This window comes from Silene latifolia, unplaced genomic scaffold (assembly GCF_048544455.1).
Source record: "Silene latifolia isolate original U9 population unplaced genomic scaffold, ASM4854445v1 scaffold_96, whole genome shotgun sequence".
Classification (NCBI taxonomy): Eukaryota; Viridiplantae; Streptophyta; class Magnoliopsida; order Caryophyllales; family Caryophyllaceae; genus Silene; species Silene latifolia.
This window is the reverse complement of record NW_027413827.1, coordinates 852,498-871,191: the sequence shown is the minus strand read 5'-3', so window position 1 is coordinate 871,191 and position 18,694 is coordinate 852,498. Positions and strand designations below refer to the sequence as shown.

Below are 18,694 nucleotides of genomic sequence, written 5' to 3'. Positions count from 1 at the left end.
TTACAGTTCAGGACGCCCGGATTCTCTTGCAGTCAAAAATCTTTCAAAATTTCAGCTTATAGGGAGGTGCGTCTTCATCCCAGTACGCTCGGATTGTATGAAGACGGGCGTCTTCTCCCCAATCCGTTCGGATTCTTCCCCTTGTACCCGGATTGATTCCATCCGTAAGTGCATATCTCTTATCAACCTTCTATTCTTCTTCAAATCTTGATTTCTTCATTGTGGGGGCACTACTAAGGCACGGATAGCCAAGGCAATTGCCATCCCCACACTAAGCGAAAGCACTACACATCAATTGAGATTATTAGTCCCTCCCTCACTTCTCTCAAACATGACAAATATCTTGATCAAAGCAAATAAAAATCCAAAGATGACAAAAATGCAATACAAGAATTGAAATGCGAGTTAGGGAGTTAGAAATATTTACAAATGGTGGTTTAGGGAGGACTCCACCAAACTCTCATTCTTGATGAGATGTCAAGGGGGCATGTCCAAGGTGTTGTTGATGTTGCTCAACACCTTGAAAAAGTAATCGAAAGCTTGTTCATTATTATGGTAGAGGTCTTTAATAGACCTTGGCCCTTGTTGTCTATAACACCCCCATATACAGAGGAGCCTTAACTAGGCCTTCCTTAGCATATAAAGGCGTTACCATCTAGGTTGCCCGAGGATAGTAATAATCAAGTGTCGATAAAAGAACTATTAAATTACTTTACAAGCCATCTATCCAACTAATGATATAAAAGATACAACTCAAAGACTACTTGCTATAATTATTAAATCTCGTGGCGACTCATCCCTGTCCGGACTCCAGCTAGCAACCACATCAACACCTGCTAAGACAGACTGCTCACCATAGGGGATCACGGCAGACACAGAAACAAACAAGACAACCACACAAGGTCAGTATTGAGATAAGACACAACCAAGTTAACCACAACTAACAAAACAACACAACACAAACAATCACAATCAGGTACTCCACTCCATCTCCGTCACCGATTGTCCACTGGACCAGCCCTACCAGTGGGGGACCGCAGCCGTTCCCACCTAAGCCCCGCTCATCATACCGAGCGATAACCCTGTCCCATTAATGTGCACATCCCCTTCCGTGGCGGGTTCCATGAAGGGCGAAACTAGGGCGTGAAGCCACTCCCGCAAGTGACTCCACTCAGCCGAGAACGCATCTCGAGAACCACAGACAACCAATCATAATCACAATCACAATCACAATCACAATCACAACATCGTCTAAATACCGTCACACAATCGCAATCACAACACAACAACAACGATACAACGATCGACACACTAGACTATCTACAGAAACTGAGTAGGCGAACCTACCTTTACGCAACCGCAACAAATCCACGCCGACACATGCCATAACCAGCAACCAAGCAAAGCCTATAAGGGCAAAGCAACTATCTATTACTATTAAGCAAACCCTAATCACAACAATGGGAAAAGTGATGATGATTATGACATACCTATAAGGAGAAACCCGGCAAAAGACCGCTACCCGACTCAAGCTACACTCTCCTAAGGCACGAGGACCTTCAAAGGGCTTCCATGGAGGTTTTGTGGTGAAGGGAAGGGAAAGAGGCGACTAAAGGATGAAAGGAATGAGGCGGAAATGATTTGCGGATTTAACAAAACGCGATATAAAACCCTCGCTGCAAACTCGATACTCGATCGAGTACCCAACCTACTCGATCGAGTAGCCCCCTACTCGATCGAGTACCTAAGCTACTCGATCGAGTAGCCTCTACTCTATCGAGTACCACTTCCAACTCGCAACTCAAGATAACTTTGGTACGTCTTTTTAGGACTATTCCCGCTCCCAAGGTCGGTCAACACTGGTCAAAGGGTCTCTAAAAGGACGGGTATTACAGTCTTCCCCCCTTAAAAGAACTTCGTCCCCGAAGTCCAACTCACCTATCCCAACATATAAGACACGAAAAAACACGACCCAACATATTCTTCCCACTCGAGTCATGACTCCCCAGAAATACCATCCCCCATGTCATCATCATCACTGTCTACGCTCTACTCGTAACGACTCTTACTACTATCATACGCACATTATCACCGTCAACCGTTACTCTATATATATATATATATAAAACATCACTTTCACAATGCAAAGCACAATCCACGATCACCCAACATATGGTAACAACTATCAGACTATCAATCCGGAACATGTCTCATATCAACTTTCATGCTGTACAACTAATGCCACCATGTTACTCAACAACGTGATTCAATTACGATTCATTGCACCATAACTATTTCTTCATGACCGCCCATTGAAATATACTACACATTCACTTATAGAACTAAAGTAATCACATATACTTCGGAAATTTTGTAATTAAAGCAAAACATAATACCAATAAAACATTATAAACAAGCAAAATAAAATTCAAAGCAGCCTTTTCCTTTCGCGACATTACTCTTCCCCTCTAAAAAGGAACTTCGTCCCCGAAGTTCACCGTCAAAATTACAAGACACATTACCTATTACTTGTAGCATTACATTAGTTAAAAGCTATATTATTTGTTATGGACGTTACTTACTAACTATGTGCTCGATAACCTAGAAATCATACACAAATCACCGGAATAACTAGCCGCCGTTGATAAAGTATGTTAACATTGTATGTCCAAATGTAAGAAAGGATGTAACTTCAAAGGATAGATGGAAATATGGCATATGGAATATTAAAAACAACAAGAAATCATCACCACTACACTACTTGTTACAAATAGGTACATAGGAAACTCAAGCACGACTTCCAACATATAAAATTACTGGTTCAAAGGTGTTATTAAGCACTAACAACCATGTTAAATATCAAACTTGTAATTATAAAACAATTGCACACTTTTAATTTTTGAAAACCTCCTGTAACAGTGCTAATCGATCGAGTATGTGAGGGTACTCGACCGAGTGCCATGCTACTCGATCGAGTATCTTGGCTACTCGATCGAGTAGCCCGAGTTCAGTATGCTTTCTCTCTTCCTTTCTTGCAGCTACTCGATAGAGTACGGGGTACTCTGTCGAGTACCTACAGGCCAAGTTCCTTACACAACCTGTTATAAACCAACATATATACGCATGACCGTCACATAAATTGAGTCGGGCTGATGTCCTGACTCCCAATCATCCTGCAATAAGGTCAAAATAGCAAATCCGGCCTTATGGCCAACAATACAAGTTCATAAACCGTGTCTCAATAAAAAGAAAAACAACTACTAACATCTAACAATACTACCAACATCAACTACCATAAACAAATATAAGAATAAGGAGTATCACTCCTCCTGCTGCTGCTGCTGCTGATCAACCATCACCTCATCATCACCCCCACCACCTCCAGGCATACCTGCACCCGATGAACCAACACCCGCATCAACTCCTGCTCCTGCTCCCGGGCTCACATACCATGGGGTCAATCCACCGTAGGCAAAGGACTGAGGTGTCCCCCACGTCGACTGTTCCACCCCGTAGGAATGGAAAACCCCTGAGTAGTCCCCAACTCCACTCCACCAAACTGGGTGAGGTCCCTCGGTCCCTATCCCCTGAGTGTACGCCATCTCGTGCATGTTCCTGAGTGTCAAGGTAGTTGACACTCGCTCTGATAAGTAGCTGGATCGCGTCTCTGGGTGTCGAGGTAAGGGTAGCACGGGAAAGGATGCTGCTGCTGCTGTGGCGCTACCGGCTGTGGCCTAGTCTCCGAGGCCCTCTCCCTCACTCGACGGGGTCCTCTCCCCAACCTAGGTCTCTCCACCACCGCAACTCCCGCATTCTCGCCCTTCGTAGGCTCCGACATCACCTAGAGAATGGTGTCGTCGATGAGATAGGTCTGCAGCTGGCGGGGTCTATCCTCATCCTCCTCCTCCTCCTCCTCCTCATCGTCCATATCCACAGCCACCACCGTCGGCTCTAAGGGATCCGTCGGTGGGAGGTGCTCAGGAGCTGGAATTTTCATCCAACTCATGCCCCACACCCTCCACGCTAGGCTACCGTTAGCCAAGGTCCTCAACCACTTCAGGTCGAGATAGTAGTCACGGTCCATGGTGGGCACTGGGGTAGCTAGAGGCACGTACTCCGAAGAATCCTCAAAAGAGGTTAGCTTCTCAGCTAACCGAGTGGCGATAGCGCCACAACTCAGGTACTGGGAAGAGGCAGAAGCCATCAAGGCAAGGGCAGCACAAACCATAGAAGGAGCATTAAAGACCACTTTCCTGGCCCGCTCCGGGTTGAGGTAAGACATCAAAAGCAAGACCTCATGATTATTCGGCCATCGATATCCTTTCTGTCATAAAGGAGGTTCGAAAGAGAACGGAGAAAGACCCTCAAGGTAACATGCGGAACGTCATTAATCAGCATGTTGCTCGAGGTGGGAGCTTGCTTTCCAGTCAGACAAGGCATCAGGCGGTAGACACCGCACTCGGCTGGGATATCGGTGATAGAGTCCTTGGGAGGCTTGGCCAACCCGAGGTGAGAGGCAAACAAATCCATAGTCACGTAAAAAACCGGTGTTCATCAACCTAAACTCGACGGTCCGGCCCCATTTGGGTCATAGCTAAAGGAGCTCATAAACTCCAAAGTGAGGAAAGGATAAGTATGTTTCCTCAGCCTATACAAACCCGTAAAACCCAAGGTCTCGAATATGTGACGGACATCCGTCTCTATTCCCAAATCCTCCAACAAAGTAGTGTCTATACACCTCGTAGGTCTCATTTTGCATTTCTGTAAAGCTACAAAACGCTCTCTCTGCTTGAAGTCGACAAAAACAACATTGGGGTACTCCGAAACTGCGGGTACCACAGTCTACTACCTACCCTCCCCAGGTTCGGGGGCCGCGAAGCCCTTCCCGTTTACTCGACGGTTCCCCTGTGGTCGGTCTCGGCATCTGTTTCGGCACATGATGTAAACAACTTTGTATAAAACATGTAAACATATACTTCATGCAATTTGGGTTCTATATACTCAGTAAAGTTCACTAACTCTTCAACAAGTTCGATATTTGAAGCACATAATTCATGCCCTTAAACTTGAATGCTCAGCTAGATACACACATTTCACCAATAGTTTCCTCGAATTGATATGCATAAACTCAGTTTACAACTACTCACAAACCACGGCTATGAAAAATTTATCATGGTGAATACACATGTTCAACGAATTCCAATATCCTAGCATGATTCTAAGGCTACTCCACAACATTTCCAACAACATGTGAGGCAAGTATACAAGTTCGCGGAGAAGTAATTTAGGACATATGATCATCATCTTCAATATTAAAAAAAGAAATTAACTCAGGTAAGCTTGTCAGACGGTCTCTACAGCTGTGACTATTTCGACATGTTCTTCATCATTTATCATCATTACTATCATATTGAAGTTCAACCTTTACTTAAGCATTCATATACAATGCCAAATTTCACATATAAATCACGAATTTCCACGTAAGGCACTTTTAAGACGGAATTTTAAGGCAACTTTCTAAGGTGAAAATCATCAAAATTCATTCTCCAACATGATACAAACAATGTATAATACTTAATTCCATCATCTAATCAATGTAAATCAATCAAAACTCAATTTCAATTTTGTAAACCCTAGAATTTTCGGCCCCCTAATTGCAAATTTCTAGTCTAATTTACAACATTTAATCACCAACAAACACGAAAAGTAGGCATGTGAATCATATTTCAACCATTAAAAGCAACAATCTATCCATACAAATTGAAAATTTCAGATTACATAACCATCCTCAACAAGTTTAAAGCATAAAAACATAGAAATAGAGAAGAAATCATACCTTGATTAAGTGATAAAGTAAAGGAACGAAATTAAACAAGGAAATTAACCCCAAGAATCACTACTAACCCAAGAGTATGAGAGATTTTGAGAGGAATGAAGGTTTAGGTGTGTCGAAATATAAATGAAGAATGAGGAGAATGGGAAAGAATTAGGGCTTTAAGGAACCCGTAAGTCTCACTGTACCGTAACCTACTCGATCGAGTGCCTAGGGTACTCGATCGAGTACCACCCTACTCGATCGAGTAGGAGCCATTTCATCGAGTGTCTACGGGAATTTTTCCCACATCCCGACGTCATAGCTTCCTAATTAGATCGACTGAGGTCTAGTCGGTCTAGTAAGCACTCACACTCGGTCAAGTATGGTTAAGTACACGGTCAGAAGTACGAAGTAATTTGAAGATTCCTGCAAAAACAGCATCGCGCGTCGATTCCAAACTAAGTTCGGAATTCGGCACTAATTATTGCACTCATTCACGCATTATGATCATTACTCACACATAACATATTGCCTCACTACGCTACACAATTACCCAACTCGGTTTACCTGCTACCGAGTCATTCATAAACATAATCATGCCATCATGTTATACTTGAACTTACCTTATATATTACTGCCTATTTTGCGTTCATTCAACTTGAAACATGTAAATACATTAATTCATTCTTTCATATGACATAGAATTGCATATACTTCATAACAAATTAACCTATCACTTTCCATATTCAATCATAAGTAAATCATCTTACACAAATCAATTATTACGCGCGAAAAAATTTCAACCAATAAACAAGGTATTAACGCATTACTATATGCCATGCTTCAAATTACAACTCAACTATTCTATAACTATCATCATAGCAATTACGATATAACTCATAAGCTTGTATATGACTACCGTAAACTTATAACATATACCAACACTTTCACTTTTCATGTCCCTACATTCACTTTCACATTCTCACGCATCTCTACTACGTAACTTTTATCACGTATCTTATAACTATTGTGTAAGCTTACTAATCACGCCAAGAACTTTACGAATACCACCAAAGATTACTTGACACGGCCCAAATGCCACTATCACACTTATTAACTCTAGCAACGACTTAACCAGAGGCAACTCCGACTCAGTTAACATACATATCACACATACACACACGGACTCCACATTCCCATACCATGTGACTGGCTTAAGTGTCACGGGGCCAAGATTTTGAAATGAGGGCGCCTACTCACCCAAAATCTAGCATTAGCGGGGCTCCCATTACACATACACCACGTTCATTTTATTAGACTCACTACATTCATTATTTTCATTTGTTAGAGGTTCCAAAATCGTCGCTCTGATACCACTTTGTAACACCCCCATATACAGAGGAGCCTTAACTAGGCCTTCCTTAGCATATAAAGGCGTTACCATCTCGGTTGCCCGAGGATAGTAATAATCAAGTGTCGATAAAAGAACTATTAAATTACTTTACAAGCCATCTATCCAACTAATGATATAAAAGATACAACTCAAAGACTACTTGCTATAATTATTAAATCTCGTGGCGACTCATCCCTGCCCGGACTCCAGCTAGCAACCACATCAACACCTGCTAACAAAGACTGCTCACCATAGGGGATCACGGCAGACACATAAACAAACAAGACAACCACACAAGGTCAGTACTGAGATAAGACACAACCAAGTTAACCACAACTAACAAAACAACACAACACAAACAATCACAATCAGGTACTCCACTCCATCTCCGTCACCGACTGTCCACTGGACCAGCCCTGCTAGTGGGGGACCGCTGCTGTTCCCACCTAAGCCCCGCTCATCATACCGAGCGATAACGCTGTCCCATTAATGTGCACATCCCCTTCCGTGGCGGGTTCCACGAAGGGCGAAACTAGGGCGTGAAGCCACTCCCGCAAGTGACTCCACTCAGCCGAGAACGCATCTCGAGAACCACAGACAACCAATCACAATCACAATCACAACATCGTCTAAATACCGTCACACAATCGCAATCACAACACAATAACAACGATACAACGATCGACACACTAGACTATCTACGGAAACTGAGTAGCGAACCTACCTTTACGCAACCGCAACCAATCCACGCCGACACATGCCATAACCAGCGACCAAGCAAAGCCTATATAGGCAAAGCAACTATCTATTACTATTAAGCAAACCCTAATCACAACAATGGGAAAAGTGATGATGATTATGACATACCTATAAGGAGAAACCCGGCAAAAGACCGCTACCCGACTCAAGCTATGCTCTCCTAAGGCACGAGGACCTTCAAAGGGCTTCCATGGAGGTTTTGTGGTGAAGGGAAGGGAAAGAGGCGACTAAAGGATGGAAGGAATGAGGCGGAAATGATTTGCGGATTTAACAAAACGCGATATAAAACCCTCGCTGCAAACTCGATACTCGATCGAGTACCCAACCTACTCGATCGAGTAGCCCCCTACTCGATCGAGTACCTAAGCTACTCGATCGAGTAGCCTCTACTCTATCGAGTACCACTTCCAACTCGCAACTCAAGATAACTTTGGTACGTCTTTTTAGGACTATTCCCGCTCCCAAGGTCGGTCAACACTTGTCAAAGGGTCTCTAAAAGTACGGGTATTACATTGTCGGTCTTGATCGATGGCATTACCAATGTAGGGATTAAAAATCCCTTCAAATTCGTCGTCCCAAAGGCCACAAACTTCATTAAGTTGATCATTGAAAATCTCTTGATTTGATGGAGACAACTCTCCCAAATTCTTCTCTTGGCCAATGAGGCCATCCTCTTCTTCTTTGGTTGATTTTGACGAGCTTTGCAAGCTCTCCTTGTCACAATTCACTTGCTCTTTGAATGGAGCATCTTCAATTTTTTTCTTCCATTGGAGTTCCGATTTCTTCCTTTCATCCTTTCGGCTATAATGATCAATCATAAAACATGGTTCATGCAAATGAGGAGCTCTCATAGTCTTGTCAAGATTAAAGGTTATGCTTTCATCTCCCACTTCTAGAGTGAGCTCACCATGTTTCACATCAATCACCGCACCCGCGGTGTGTAGGAAAGGTCTTCCTAGAATGATTGGAATGTTGGAATCTTCCTTCATATCAACAATGACAAAGTCCACCGGGATGAAAAACTTCCCAATTAAATGCGGGGACATCTTCCCATATCCCTAATGGTGTCTTTGTCGATCTATCGGCCATTTGGAGTGTGATGTTGGTGCATTTAAGCTCTCCCATCCCCAACCTTTTACTCACCGAGTACGGCATGACACTCACACTAGCCCCTAGATCACATAAGGCTTTGTTGATCGTTGTGTCGCCAATGGTACACGGTATTGAGAAGCTTCCCGGATCCTTTAGCTTTGGAGGTGAACTCCCTTGAAGTATTGCACTACTCACTTTAGTGAAGGCGATAGTCTCAAGCTTCCGGATCGACTTCTTCTTTGTGAGGATATCTTTCATGTACTTCGCATAGGCCGGCACGTGATTGATTAATTCCGTGAAAGGAATTGAGACTTCCAAATTCTTCACAATTTCTTTGAACTTTCCAAGTTGATCATCAAATTTGGGCTTGGCTTGACGACTTGGAAAAGGAAGTCTAATCACAATGGGCTCCTTCTCCTTGACCTTGTCTTCATTTTTCTTTGAACTTTCTTCCTTTGATGATTCTCCATCTTTGGAGCTTTGCACAATTTCTTCCTTTTCACTAGCTTCCACAACTTCATCCTCAACTTGCTTCCTTGGTGCTTCATACCTTGTACCACTTCTCAAGTGAATGGCACTAACCGTTTCATGTCTAGGGGGATTACTTTGAGGTGGTAATTGCCCCTTTTGTCTTTGTGAGCTTGAAGATGCTAGTTGAGTCAATTGTGTTTCCAACATCTTGGTGTGAGCTAGGATGTTGTTGATGGTGGTTTCCTTTGCTTGGCTATGTTTTTGCATTTGAGTGAAAAATTCTTGTTGATTCTTTTGCATTTGGAGGACCGCTTTTTGGACATCAAAACCTTGGTCATTTTAGTGATTGTATGGATTTTGATTTTGGTAACCTTGGTTTTGATTGTAGAAGGGTCTTTGATTTTGGTTTCTCATGGGTGGTGGAGTGTATGTTGTTTGAGGGTTTTGAACATTTTGGTTTTTGTATGAGAGATTTAGATGGAATTTGGTGTTTTCATTGTAATAGTTGGAATAAGGGGTACCACTCTTGTATGCTTGGAAAGCATTCACTTGTTCATTTGTTCCCCTACATTCACCTTGGTCATGTCCCAAAGTTCCACAATTCTCACATATCCCACTTGGGATTGATGAGGATGCCGTCATGGCATTAACATGATGCTTTGGTGATTTTGAGACTTCTTCAAGTCTAGCCATAGCTTTTTCAAACTTCAAATTGATTGTGTCAATATGAGCACTAAGTTGAGCACCCAATTGAGTAACGGAGTCCACTTCATGCTTTCCTCCTCTAGTAGCCTTGCGAGGTCTACTATATTGTGAGTTATGGACCACCATTTCCTCAATCTTGTTCCATGTTTGATTGTCATCAACTTCGGTGAACATTCCATTTGATCCCATGTTGAGAATGTTCCTTGAATCCTTATATAGACCATTCCAAAATTGTTGTACCAAAAACCATTCGCTAAGTCCATGGTGAGGACATGAGCAACAAATTCCCTTGAACCGCTCCCAAGCTTCATACAAAGATTCTTCATCCCTTTGCTTTAAACCCGTAATTTGAGCTCTTAGCATGTTAGTCTTCTCCGGTGGGTAGAATTTTTTGTAGAAAGCTAGAGCCAACTTCTTCCAAGAATCTATTCCGAGGGTGGCCTTGTCAAGGCCCTTCAACCATTGCTTCGCGGTGCCGATTAGAGAAAAAGGAAATAAGACCCATCTAATTTGGTCTTCAGTCACACCCGTTTGAGAGATTGCATCACAATAGTCGCAAAAGGTTTCCATATGAGAATGAGGGTCTTCATTAGGCATCCCCCCAAATTGGCTCCTTTCAACTAATTGGATGAAGGCAGATTTGGCAATAAAATTTCCGGTTAGATGTTGCGGTGTAGGAGTACCATTTGGTAGGTTCTCCTCGGTGGGTACGGAGTGTGACGAGAATTTAGGCATTGTAGGTTGATTTTGTGGGGTATTGTGTAATGGGTTCTCCTCTCCTTCTATTGCGAAAGGGTTGACGAACTCAATAGTTGGTTGAACAACTTCACTAATACCTCTTAAATTCCTCCTAACAAGTCTCCTATTGTTCGTCAAGGTTCTTTCGATTTCACGGTCAAAAGGTAACAAATCACCTTGTGACCTTCTAGACATGCAAAATATCAAACAACTCGAAAACAATTAGAACAAACCTTGAGGAGTTGTACTTCCCCAAGGCGAAGAAAGACACAACTAATAACAATAAAAAGGAAATCTAAATCAAACAAACACCGTCCCCGGCAACGGCGCCATTTTTTGATCGGTCCGTTTCGTGTTCACAATTAAAGGTGTGGTCGTTGGGTCACGTCCGAATCAAAACACAATTTATAGCTTCACAAACAACTCTACAATTAGCAAAGAGGCAAGTAAAGGTCGGATCCCAAGAGACGGGTATTGAAATAAGATTTCTATTGAAACTAGTGGTGTCTTGGGGTGTCACAAATTGGGTTGATGTAGAAGGTCACTAACTAAAATAGCAATGAAAATAAACTAGCAAGATGAATTAAAAGGGGTGTAAACAATTGATTAAAAAGCACTAGGGTGTGATGGGATCATAGGGGAATCATGGGAATTGATCATACAAACATGTTCTCAAATTATAATCAATCAATTATTGTTGTGATGGATTGAGTTGGGTTATATCTTACAATCCTAGGAAAGTTTGGGTCCCGGAGCCGAATCGATTAGATTGTACAACACCTACAAGTCGACTTAATCTTCCCTACTCAACAACATGCATGGTCTAATGAGACTCGAGTTGGGTTATGTCTTACAAGTCTCATTGAAAAGATAGAAGGTGGTAGTAAATGCAAGGATTCATAGGCTTAGCATTTCATCAAATATAACATGTGCATGAGTTGAGATCAAAACAAGCAAGCAAATAAAATATGAAAGCATATTAATTTAAGCATGAATCATTCCCCATGTTGGTTTCCCCTAATCACCCATTAACCCTAGCTAATAGACTACTCACTCATTATCATGTTGATCATGCTAGCAAGGTTGTCAATCATCCCAACAAAATGAAACATGATGAACAAATGAAAGTAATTAACAATAATTAAAAAGGGATTAAGAGAATTATACCTACTAATGATTCCAATAATAAAGCAAAGATAAAAGAAGTACTTGAATGCTTGATTAAGATGTTGTTAATCTCCCAATAATAACCCAAATAATCTTCAATTAAGGCATAGGATTCACTAAACAAGGTCTATGATTCACAAAATAAGAAAAAGAGCAAAATAGGTGATTTCGACCATTTTATGACCAAATTTCACAATATTACCTTCTAGTTTCACAAAACAAGCTCTAAGATTCACAAAATAAGGTATATGATTCACAAAATAAGAAAAAGAGGAAAATAGGCGATTTTGACCATTTATGACCAAGTTTCACAATATAATGCCTAGGATTCACGAAACAAGTTCTATGATTGACAAAATAATAAAAAGAGCAAAATTGGTGATTACGACCATTTTGTGACCAAATTTCACAATATTACCTTCTATTTTCACAAAACAAGCTCTAAGATTCACAAAATAAGGTATAGGATTCACAAAATAATAAGCCCATTTATGACCAAGTTTCACAATATAAGGCCTAGGATTCACGAAACAAGGTCTATGATTCACAAAATAAGAAAAGGAGCAAAATAGGTGATTTTGACCATTTATGACCAAGTTTCACAATATAAGGCCTAGGATTCACGAAACAAGGTCTATGATTGTTAAAATAAGAAAAGGAGCAAAATAGGTGATTTCGACCATTTTATGACCAAATTTCACAATATTACCTTTTAGTTTCACAAAACAAGCTCTAAGATTCACGAAACAAGGTCTATGATTCACAAAATAAGAAAAAGAGCAAAATAGGTGATTTCGACCATTTTATGACCAAATTTCACAATATTACCTTCTAGTTTCACAAAACAAGCTCTAAGATTCACAAAATAAGGTATATGATTCACAAAATAAGAGAAAGAGGAAAATAGGCGATTTTGACCATTTATGACCAAGTTTCACAATATAAGGCCTAGGATTCACGAAACAAGGTCTATGATTCAAAAAATAATAAAAAGAGCAAAATAGGTGATTTCGACCATTTTGTGACCAAATTTCACAATATTACCTTCTATTTTAACAAAACAAGCTCTAAGATTCACAAAATAAGGTATAGGATTCACAAAATAATAAACCCATTTATGACCAAGTTTCACAATATAAGGCCTAGGATTCACGAAACAAGGTCTATGATTCACAAAATAAGAAAAAGAGCAAAATAGGTGATTTCGACCATTTTATAACCAAATTTCACAATATTACCTTCTAGTTTCACATAACAAGCTCTAAGATTCACAAAATAAGGTATATGATTCACAAAATAAGAAAAAGACGAAAATAGACGATTTTGACCATTTATGACCAAGTTTCACAATATAAGGCCTAGGATTCACGAAACAAGGTCTATGATTCAAAAAATAAGAAAAAGAGCAAAATAGGTGATTTCGACCATTTTATGACCAAATTTCACAATATTACCTTCTAGTTTCACAAAACAAGCTATAAGATTCACAAAATAAGGTATATGATTCACAAAATAAGAAAAAGAGGAAAATTGGCGATTTTGACCATTTATGACCAAGTTTCACAATATAATGCCTAGGAATCACGAAACAAGGTCTATGATTCACAAAATAAGAAAAAGAGCAAAATAGGTGATTTCGACCATTTTGTGACCAAATTTCACAATAATACCTTCTATTTTCACAAAACAAGCTCTAACATTCACAAAATAAGGTATAGGATTCACAAAATAATAAAAGGAGCAAAATAGGTGATTTTGACCATTTATGACCAAGTTTCACAATATAAGGCATAGGATTCACGAAACAAGGTCTATGATTCACAAAATAAGAAAAAGAGCAAAATAGGTGATTTCGACCATTTTATGACCAAATTTCACAATATTACCTTCTAGTTTCACAAAACAAGCTCTAAGATTCACAAAATAAGGTATATGATTCACAAAATAAGAAAAAGAGGAAAATTGGCGATTTTGACCATTTATGACCAAGTTTCACAATATAATGTCTAGGATTCACGAAACAAGGTCTATGATTGACAAAATAATAAAAAGAGCAAAATAGGTGATTTCGACCATTTTGTGACCAAATTTCACAATATTACCTTTTAGTTTCACAAAACAAGCTCTAAGATTCACGAAACAAGGTCTATGATTCACAAAAAAAGAAAAAGAGCAAAATAGGTGATTTCGACCATTTTATGACCAAATTTCACAATATTACCTTCTAGTTTCACAAAACAAACTCTAAGATTCACAAAATAAGGTATATGATTCACAAAATAAGAAAAAGAGGAAAATTGGCGATTTTGACCATTTATGACCAAGTTTCACAATATAATGCCTAGGAATCACGAAACAAGGTCTATGATTCACAAAATAAGAAAAAGAGCAAAATAGGTGGTTTCGACCATTTTGTGACCAAATTTCACAATAATACCTTCTATTTTCACAAAACAAGCTCTAAGATTCACAAAATAAGGTATAGGATTCACAAAATAATAAAAGGAGCAAAATAGGTGATTTTGACCATTTATGACCAAGTTTCACAATATAAGGCATAGGATTCACGAAACAAGGTCTATGATTCACAAAATAAGAAAAAGAGCAAAATAGGTGATTTCGACCATTTTATGACCAAATTTCACAATATTACCTTCTAGTTTAACAAAACAAGCTCTAAGATTCACAAAATAAGGTATATGATTCACAAAATAAGAAAAAGAGGAAAATTGGCGATTTTGACCATTTATGACCAAGTTTCACAATATAATGTCTAGGATTCACGAAACAAGGTCTATGATTGACAAAATAATAAAAAGAGCAAAATAGGTGATTTCGACCATTTTGTGACCAAATTTTACAATATTACCTTCTATTTTCACAAAACAAGCTCTAAGATTCACAAAATAAGGTATAGGATTCACAAAATAATAAACTCATTTATGACCAAGTTTCACAATATAAGGCGTAGGATTCACGAAACAAGGTCTATGATTCACAAAATAAGAAAAGGAGCAAAATAGGTGATTTTGACCATCTATGACCAAGTTTCACAATATAAGGCCTAGGATTCACGAAACAAGGTCTATGATTGTTAAAATAAGAAAAAGAGCAAAATAGGTGATTTCGACCATTTTATGACCAAATTTCACAATATTACCTTTTAGTTTCACAAAACAAGGTCTAAAATTCACGAAACAAAGTCTATGATTCACAAAATAAGAAAAAGAGCAAAATAGGTGATTTCGACCATTTTATGACCAAATTTCACAATATTACCTTCTAGTTTCACAAAACAAGTTCTAAGATTCACAAAATAAGGTATATGATTCACAAAATAAGAGAAAGAGGAAAATAGGCGATTTTGACCATTTATGACCAAGTTTCACAATATAAGGCCTAGGATTCACGAAACAAGGTCTATGATTCACAAAATAATAAAAAGAGCAAAACAGGTGATTTCGACCATTTTGTGACCAAATTTCACAATATTACCTTCTATTTTAACAAAACAAGCTCTATGATTCACAAAATAAGGTATAGGATTCACAAAATAATAAACCCATTTATGACAAAGTTTCACAATATAAGGCCTAGGATTCACGAAACAAGGTCTATGATTCACAAAATAAGAAAAGGAGCAAAATAGGTGATTTTGACCATTTATGACCAAGTTTCACAATATAAGGCTTCAGATTCACGAAACAAGGTGTATGATTCACAAAATAAGAAAAAGAGCAAAATAGGTGATTTCGACCATTTTATGACCAAATTTCACAATATTACCTTCTAGTTTCACAAAACAAGCTCTAAGCTTCACAAAATAAAGTATATGATTCACAAAATAAGAAAAAGAGGAAAATAGGCGATTTTGACCATTTATGACCAAGTTTCACAATATAAGGCCTAGGATTCACGAAACAACGAGAAATTAGAATTACGGTAACAACCAGTGGGTCTTGTACGGGATTCAAGGATCCCTATTGGGTTAATGGGTTGGTCTCATATAGACGACCATCTCATATATGTTTTCGTGAGATACAAAGTTACATATCTCTGACCGGAAAAGCAAGTAAAGGTAGTCAGCTTGTAAAGTCATTAAGGTATTTGGAACAAAAACGCACGAACGTAAATAAACATGCTATATTTTACATAGAAACTGCTTACCTATATCATCTTGCTCTGGTGAATCAAGAAGTATATCAGAATCAGAATGCAAAAAGGGTGAGCCAGGAGATAATTTCCCAATGCTCCAAGATCTGAAGATATCAGTAAACGACATTAGTATTATGCCCGAAAAGAATTAGAGAACTAGTACCACAATGGCCAATGCTGTATAAGAATTTCTAGATAGCTACAGGTTTCTCATACATTAGACCTGTCACATCCGTCATTTCTCTACAATTTAATCTTTCATCTTTTCAACAACACAAGCTTGATCCAAAAATGATTTAGGATCGGTGACAGGTAAAAGAATGAAAAGAAAAGGGAATATATGACTAAGACTCCCTAAGTTTTAATAAATCACATTTAATCAGCACTTCCCGTTTAGTTGAATCAGCATATCCAGTTTAAATACATGCAAAGAGACGGGGGACAAAAACTCACCTCCCAAGTTTGATAAATCTGCGGTTAGATCAGATAGGCTAAAATTCCACGGAATTTGAGCCAAAGACCAAAGAGAATCTTTAGAATGTCCGTCCCCGCCATCAGGTTGAAACTGCAATCGAACTGAAGATCCCACGTCATACTGGAAAGCTGTATCAAGCGCAGAAGTATCTACTACCATCCCTGTGATATCCGAAGCAGTGGATGAAAATGGCCACTCGATGCCACTGATGTTGGACTAATCGGCATGTCTGACATGGCATTACTAGGTGGGATGACAGGTGTAGGATCCAATGAGTTACTCTCCATCATCATACTGCAACAATAGTCATAGTATAAGAGAGAGTAAAGGTATGTACTGATTGTCAATTACTCTCTTAAGAGAAGGCTCATAGACCTAAAATTAAGAAATAAGTAGACATAATGCGGGCCGGTCTTATGATAGGCTTATTATGAGACTTACTGATATGAAAAAGTGTAATTGTGGAGAAGGCACTCACTCATTCACAGAATTCATAATCATAGGTTGGAAATTACTGGGAGCAGGGACTCCGTTCACGACATGACAGCTGGATAATCCATGACTCATAGAATCAAGACGACCAGTAGCCGGCATTGGAGGTGGATGTAGAACCGGGTATCCAATAGGTAAGTTGTTAGCTGTGTTGCAAATAATTTGGTCAAACACATAGGCATAAAAAAAATAGTCACCGAAGAAAGAGCTTTATACTGGATACACATCGCCATTAGGAGCCCTTTCCAGAAGAGAAAGGAGCCAGACATAACATAGATTTATCAAGAAAATTTGTTCAACGTAAATTTCAGGATATTGCATCTCCAAAAATGGTGAAGAAACTCTCTATTGAACGTAGCTTGCATTGAAGTGGAAGTCATAGAAGTGAACAAAATTATCATCAGTCCGACTGCAATAACTATTTTTAGGCGTTGCTATTGTAAGTAAGATCACATAGTTTAATTTGAATGGCTCTAGTTTTAAAACAGGTTCCTGCTAAAAATAAAAAATTGAATGGCTCTAGTTTTAAAACAGGTTCCTGCTAAAAAAATACAAAAAGTCTCCTACACATTTAATTTTCGAAGTATATACAGCAGATTTCGACGTATATACAGCAGCTGCAAAATGCTAGGCGGAACAATGCAAATGAGGTGTAGCTACTGAACACGCAAGCAACAACACATTTAAAAACACAGAGAAGCTACGGAAATTGACTCTCCAAAAATGAATCACGCATCCAGAGAATGACAAGATAGTCACAAAATACTGTACTCAAGCATCCAAAAACTCGAAAAATAGAGGCGAAACTACTAAAATTAAGTATGAAGCAACAACAACAAAAGTGAGGTTTATCCTCACAAACATAATCATGAGCAACATTGGAGGAGATGGAAGCCCTTCTTCTTTATCGATCGTGGATGGATTAACATAATCAGGTGTGCCTTTTTCTACACAAGAAATTAACAAATCAAAAGAATTAATCATAATACAAGCTCTGAAACTGAAAGTCTGGAATCAACATGTCTTCGATACATAATAATGACAAATAAAAAGATCCACACCTGCAAGATCTCGGGTCGATTCAACCCACTCATCAACAACAATCTTCCATTCACTGTCAAATCCAAGAAAAGAAAATGACCACAATGTTTGCTAATTTGTGCAGCAAAGGAAACAATATTGTGTTCATATTAATAAGAACACCGTCCAGCAGGACAAATCATGAATACATCAGTTGCTTAACACGCAAACAACACATAACAATAATCACACAGTTTCTTATGCTGAGACTAACTGAAGAAACCAAACAACACATTAACCAACAATGAACAATGATTTCCCTGTTAGGAGAGTACGGAGAGTCGCACGCAGAATCGTATCCTTGTGACATGTGGTTTTAAGGACAAACCTAAGTTACCTGAAATCGGTCATA

General features: G+C 39.1%; 1 non-coding gene and 1 pseudogene across 1 annotated transcript; one reads left to right on the top strand and one right to left on the bottom strand.

The window, feature by feature from the left end:
* Positions 1–10,491: 10,491 nt before the first annotated feature.
* LOC141640681 (small nucleolar RNA R71) lies at positions 10,492–10,598 on the top strand. The gene has a single exon (XR_012543118.1). It is a non-coding gene; the product is annotated as a small nucleolar RNA R71 (small nucleolar RNA).
* A 5,683-nt stretch (positions 10,599–16,281) lies between these two features.
* On the bottom strand, positions 16,282–17,495 carry LOC141640652 (uncharacterized; annotated as a pseudogene).
* Positions 17,496–18,694: the final 1,199 nt, after the last annotated feature.